Genomic DNA, 7187 nt, shown 5'->3' with positions numbered 1-7187 from the left:
TAGCTTACATACATACATACAGCACTATGTATGCAGCAAGTATGTATGGACAGCAGAACCTATCAGCTCCACTATATAACTATCTAACCTACACTGACTATCTCCCACTAACTATCTGTATTATATATATTAACTAACTAACTAACTATCTAATGTAATGACACTGGAAAGCAGAGAGCACAGCAAAAACACTCTCAGATCTGCAAAATACTGCATAGAAAGGCTACTGGGGAGGTTCTTATATAGTAAGGGGTAGGCAACTTTCCTATTGGTTGCTAGGGATGTTGCTAAGCTCAAAGACATTGCAAGCTTCTCATTGGCCTACAAGCAAGAAGGGAGGTTACTCAAGAAAAAAAAATCTAGAATATTTGAAATTACGAATATATATCATTATATTCTAAATATTCGCGAATTCTCGAAGTGCCGATATTCGCGATTAATATTCGCTATTCGAATATTCACACCCAACACTATCGTCCATTTGTTCAATACTGGATGTTATTGATCACCAGCTCTGTGATGAATCCTAGCACTCGGATTAGGTAGTCCTTACTTAGGAAACCTTTTCTCCACAATGTGCTGATGCCACAGATGCCGTCACCTTGACAAGCTGGGTTGCTGATAAGTGGATTCTAAAGTGTCTGAAGAACTGCAAGTAAAGACATCGGAATAAATTGTCCACTTCCTCCAACGTGACCTCGTCCTTTGACCTCGTCCTATCATTCCATAAAGTCTTGAAGTCCTCTGTGTCACGATGCGCTCTGTGCATAGTTCCAGGAGGCAGGGACGGCTGGTGCGCACTCGCGTCATCAGCGCACCCAGCGTCACCCGTTCCCGTGGGAACCACACTGGGGATGAGTGCTGAGCTGATCACTCGGCGCTCGGCTGTTTGGGCTGCATTGGATCTCAGGAGTCATGTGACGGCAGCCACGTCACATGACTTCACTAGTGCACTATTTAAACAGATTGCCTGTTATTGAGGTCCTTCCTGCATAATACTCACCTGGTTTGTTTGTTCCTGCTTGGCTTCCGATTTTCCCTCCGTCTCATCCTCTGGTTTTGGCATGCTCTCCTAGTTTGACTTTGGCTTGTCCTGACGATTCTCTGCTTGCTTCTCCGGTACCTTTTCTGCTCTCTTAGTTTTGACACGGCTTGTTTGACCTTTCTGTTTATGTGTTGTTTATCTTCCCTTCACTATCCTAGCTATAGTTTGTCAACCAGTTGTCTCTTGTTGCTAGGACTTGCGAGGCAAGAAGGCAGGGACAGGGGTGAGGGTGGAGTTCAGTGGTCACTACCCCACCCCCTGTGTGTGACACTCTGCGTAGATGGCATAAGATGTCCATGCAAGGTTCGACGGGCACAGAGAAAACAAGCTCTGTGGCCGACACTGATCCAGACACAACATACCCGATCCACATCGCTAATCACGTAAGATTCTAAGAACTGATCACCAGCTTACTGAAACAACAGTCAAAGTTTCTTTGGAACCATATCCCTACGATAGCTGTGAGCGCCTCGGAGCCATTATACAGGAAGAGCGGGAGGCAAGTAAATGTCTTTGGTAACACCTCCAATAGATCGTCCCCTGTGTACGTCCCGCAGAACCATCTTGTCCACACAATCCGGTCCTCTGTGCTTGCCTTGGTGAGTGGAGGGTTGGATGAAATCTGTAGGAGCACAGCCAGTGGATCTCTGTCCTTTCCTTTGAGTCCAGGTAAAAAGGAAATTTTGGCTTTTAAGTTCAGCTCTGAGCCGACTTCAATGGCAAGATCCTTCTGCTTCTCGGAAGCTACGTGGGCAGATAGGTGCTTGGAATACTCTTTCAGTCTGGTGTATGAGAAATTGTTGATTGGTGTCACGCTGTACAGAGTCCATTGTTTTTGAAGGAGCAAAGCAGCCTGTGCCGGATCAAGAGTTTGCACAGCGGGATTTTTCTTTTAGACAAGCTTCACAATGCAGACCGTCGACGCGCAGAGGTCAAGCCTCTGGGAGGATACCTCGGGCTGTGAAAATGACTGCTCCTTCGTGCCGATGACCTACTTCTGGGGGTTAACACCCCATCAGTTGGTGTTTGCATATCCTTGCAATAAATGATGTTCCCGTTCACTGACTGTAAACAGAGATCTTGACAGACAAATGTATCAAACTCTGCCTCCATTTTTCTAGGCGCCACGTCTCCAGTCCCCTGACCAGCCAGATTTACCAGCATCTGTTCCAGGACATGAAGCAGTGGAAGGATATCATTCATCCCGTAGTCCTGGTGACTGACAAGTAACGTGGCCTCCTCAAAGGGGGAAACGTCGCATATAAACCTATGTTTGAAGATGCCGTTCTGCCGCTGCAGCTCAAAGAGGGTGTGCTTTGCGGTGTATGAGTGGCTGAAGTGCCTGCAAAGTTTCCTGGCCATTTTTAGGATGTCTTGCAGATGGGTGGAAGACCTCAGCATAGGGGTAGGTATACTATAAAGTGTGCTGAGAAACGATGTTAATTATGCTGAGAAGCAGTTAGATAAAAGCATAGTATTGAGGATGTGCAATCCAGTTTTTTTTCTTATATTTTACGTGTATTGTAGAATCTATGCTCTTTTCCCCTCTGGTATCAGCACTCCTCCCCATTCGACCCAGGTGCTTTTAATTAGCAGGAGTCTACATAAGGGTATAAATTCCTACCTCTCAGCTGGAGTTCCTGAGAGTATGTGATAAGGTGAGTTTCACAGCTGTTCACATGGTGCAGTACTGCTTGGCGGCCATTGTTGCTTTGGTCCTGTGCTGGTGGGTTGGTGGGGCCCAGTGCCAATGTGGCTTTTCCCCGCTTCCTGCTGGGGCGGTGCTGTGTCAAATTTAGAATAGGTTCCCATTCAAAGAGGCAACCATGTTGCGGTGAGTGGGCCTATGCTTTTTGATCAAATTGCAGCATGGGGTAGGTATACAATTTGCATTGAGAAGAGATGTTAATTATGCTGAGAAGCAGTTAGATAAAAGCATAGTATTGAGAATGTGTGATCCAGTTCTTTTTCTTATATTTAACAAGACTTCAGGAACCGCTTGACAATCAGATTAAACATGTGTGACATGCAGGGCGCATGGCTCAGCCATCCTTGATGCAGCGCCAACACCATGTTTTTCCTGTTGTCTGTCACCATGGTTCTGATTTTCAGTTGTTCTAAAGAAAGACAGGATTCTTTTTTTTGCTGAAGGACACGGAGCAATTCCTCCCCGTGTGACTCCGTTTGCCCAGGCAAAGCAGGTGCAGAACAGCGTGAGAGTGATGAGAGGGCTTTGCACATAGCTTGCAAACAGTACATGCTTCTAACATAATTCTTGGATCACTACATGAAAATAATGTATTTGGTGTAAATTGCACGAGGGACATAGTTGGAGACATTGACTTCACAAGAGATACAGAGCAGCGGAGTTTGCTTTGAAATGAAAAAAATCACCACTGCGTAATTCGGCCCATACAGCAAAAGGAGGCGTACAGTCACCCATCAATTTTCCCCCAAAAAGCCTGTTTCACATAAAAAAAATTCACCACTACATAATTCAGCCCATACAGCAAAAGGAGGTGTACAATAACCCATCAATTTTCCCCCCAAAAGCCTGTTCCACATAAAAAATTTCACTACTACGTAATTTGGTCCATATGGCAAAAGGAGGTGTTTTCCCCAAAAAAGCATGTGTCACATAAAAAATTTAACCACTAAGTGATTCGGTCCATACCGCAAAAGGAGGTGTACCATCACCCATACATTTTCCAAAAAAAGCCAGTGTCACATAAAGAGTTTCACCACTAAGTAATTTGGTCCATACCTCAAAAGGAGGTGTACAATCACCCATAAATATTCCAGAAAAAAGCCTGTATCACATAACATTTTTTACAGCAAAAAGGGCTTTACCAGATATAACTGCATCGCTGAATGGCAAGTATTATTTTTTTTCTACTTTTACACTACGCAAGGTTTTTCAGCATATAAGTGCAAAGCTGAACAACAAATATATTTTTCTTTTGCTTATGGAGTCCTTTTGTTATGGCTTTGCACAGGGAGCAAGAATGTTACGCACAATTGTGATGGAACTCCTGATCATAAGAAACTGGACTTGGACTCCAAAGCATAGGCTCTCCTGTCATGACTTGTGTGCTGTGGAGATCGAATGCAGACAAAGCAGATAAAAACACATGAATGTTTTCAACTTACTGAAGCTGCTTGATTTAATTGTGAATAGATGGAAAAGGCAAAATCTGCTGGTGTGTTGTCATCAGCGTCTTCATTATGTTCACTGCAGGACCCACGACAACGTAATCGGTCCATACAGCAAAAGGAGGTCTACAATCACCCATCAATTTTCTCAAAAAAAGCCTGCTTCACATAAAAAATTTCACCTCTACGTAATTCGGTCCATACAGCAAAAGAAGGTCTACAATCAACCATCAATTTTCCCAAACAAAAGCGTGCTTCACAGAAAAATTTCACCACTACGTAATTTGGTCTGTTCCGCAAAAAGGGCTTCACCGCATATAACTGCTCCACTGAATAGCAAATAGGCCCTTATTTTTTCCACTTTTCCACTACACAAGCTTTTTCAACATATAAGTGCAACGTTGAACGGTGAATATATTTATCTTTTGCGACTCATACACAGCAGACAGGGCTTTAGACTATTTAACTGCACCGCTGAACGGCAATTAGGCCCTAATTTTTTTCAACTTTGACACTACACAAAAGGCTCTTCAACATATAAGTGCAACAATGAACGGCAAATATATTTTATTTCACCACTAATACACAGAAAATATGGCTTTAGAGTATACCACTGCCCCGCTGAACAGAAAATAGGCCCTATTTTTTTCTACTTTTACACAACACAAAAGGCTTTTCAACAGATGAGTGCAACGCAGAACGACGAATATATTTTTATTTCGCCACTAATTGTCACGGATGATGTTGCAGAAAGCTGGAACTTATAAATAAACATCTGACTGGCTTGATCCCAAACTAGGGAACATATGGATGAGCCCTATAAAACACCTAGAGCTCTCCCTGACTGCTATTCCCATGCAAGGGTCTCTATGGTAGACGATTGCATGCCCACGTACCTAATACTGTGTGACACCTGAAAACCCTATAATAGTGAGGGGACACGACCACCGGCTCCTTGCACTTAATACGGACGGAGTCAGGGTCACCTAGAATCAAGCCAGCAAGGAAACACAAATAAAGGAAAAATACTTATCTAAGGAAACAGCAGCAGCAGCCTCCAGCAGTGAACACCTCATCCAGGAAGTAGTATAAACCGCAAAGTGAGGCAGTATGGGAGGGAATATAAAGGGAGACAATTATTCTAAATAGGTGACACCTGGGAGAAGGAAAGGAGATGACAAAGTGAAACCAAAACAAAGAACGTCATGCAAGAGGTAGAGAAGAACGTCTGCCAGACCTTCTCACAAAAGTGACACTAATACACGGCAGACAGGGCTTTAGAGTATATTATTGCATTGCTGATTGGCAATTAGGTCCTAATTTTTTTCTAATTTTACACAACACAAAAGGCTTTTCAACAGATAAGTGCAACGCAGAACGGCGAATATATTTTATTTTGCCACTAATACACGACAAACAGGGCGTTAGAATATATCACTGCACCGCTGAATGGCAATTAGGCCCTAATTTTTTTCTACTTTTACACAACACAAAAGGCTTTTCAACAGATAAGAGCAACGCTGAACGGCGAATATATTTTTATTTTGCCACTAATACACGGCAAACAGGGCTTTAGAGCAGGGCTGGCCAACCTGCGGCTCTCCAGCTATTGTAAAACTACAATTCCCACTATGCCCTTCTGTAGGCCGATAGGTGTAGGCTGTTTGGGCATGCTGGGAGTTGTAGTTTTGCAACAGCTGAAGAGCCGCAGGTTGGCAATCCCTGCTTTAGAGTATATCACTGCAACGCTGATCAGCAATTAGGCCCTAATTTTTTTCCACTTTTACACAACACAAAAGGCTTTTCAACAAATAAGTGCAACGCAGTACAGCGAATATATTTTTATTTCGCCACTAATACACGGCAAACAGGGCTTTAGAATATATCACTGCACTGCACAAGGGTAAATATATTTTTCTTTTGCCACTAATACACAGCAAAAAGGGCTTCACAACATATAACTGCACCGCAGAAGGGCAAATAAGATGTACTCTAGAAATATTTCCTTGTAATAAACCATGTTAATGGCTGTATCAAACAGCATTTGCACCCCAATTACTAGAGCAGTTTGCTTGAATTACAGCGCTGTATAATGGCAATTTGGGTCCCCAGTCTGTGCACCAAGGTGTAATAGGATTGCTCCTATTACCCAGTCTTTAACCTCCCATACTGAACCCTGTTCTACACAAATGTTGTGGAACGATTCCTCCCTATCCTTTCCCTAAGCCTTGAATAATCTTTCCCTGCACTTGTAAATAGTTTTGTTAGCACAATGAAGTTTTTTCTAACACTGTCCCTAGTGCCTGCAGACGTCTCTCGCCGCACTAAGTACACAGGTAAATGGCAGAATCTAAGATGGCTGCCGCTATTTATAGGGCTGTGACATCACAGGGCTGGCTGGCTGCTGATTGGCTGCATGCATGGCATTATGGGTGATCCTGCCTTCCCAGAGTTCCTTTCGCTATGTCCTCACACGTGCAGCAGCCATTTTAGGAAAAAATGCGATTTGTTACCACGAAGCACAAGGAAATTCGGCCTTGCAAATCAAATTTTTCCTAAAATTCGGATCGAATTCCACTTCATCAGCTTTGATTTGCTCATCTCTTATAGTAATCTTAGTGTATTTTGACATTGCAGAAAGTAATAAAAATGCCTTAAAACAATCTCTCTCATTATTCTGGCATTTGGCAAATAATAATAATTATGGTAATCCTAATTTACCAAAATCAGGAAAGGTTTATTTTGATTTCATGTCAGATATTGAGAAAAACATGCATATGTGTCTTTTTATATAGTGTATGTAAACTTCTGGTTTCAACTGTATCATGTAGAGAAAGTTAATACACAGCACTTACTAATGTATTGTGATTGTCTATATTGCCTCCTTTGGTGGCTTAATTTATTTTCCCATCGCATTATACACTGCTGCTCCCACAGTCCCGGCCACCAGAGAGGCCGGCACTTTTTTCTATAGTGTGCAAGGAAGTCC

At 42.9% G+C, this 7187-nt stretch overlaps 1 pseudogene; it reads right to left on the bottom strand.

Moving 5' to 3' along the window:
- Window positions 1–485: 485 nt before the first annotated feature.
- LOC122938103 lies at window positions 486–2077 on the bottom strand (annotated as a pseudogene).
- Window positions 2078–7187: the final 5110 nt, after the last annotated feature.

The sequence above is a fragment of the Bufo gargarizans genome, chromosome 5, assembly GCF_014858855.1.
Source record: "Bufo gargarizans isolate SCDJY-AF-19 chromosome 5, ASM1485885v1, whole genome shotgun sequence".
NCBI lineage: Eukaryota > Metazoa > Chordata > Amphibia > Anura > Bufonidae > Bufo > Bufo gargarizans.
The sequence above is the reverse complement of the archived record's forward strand: the minus strand, read 5'-3'. Positions and strand labels throughout refer to the sequence as shown.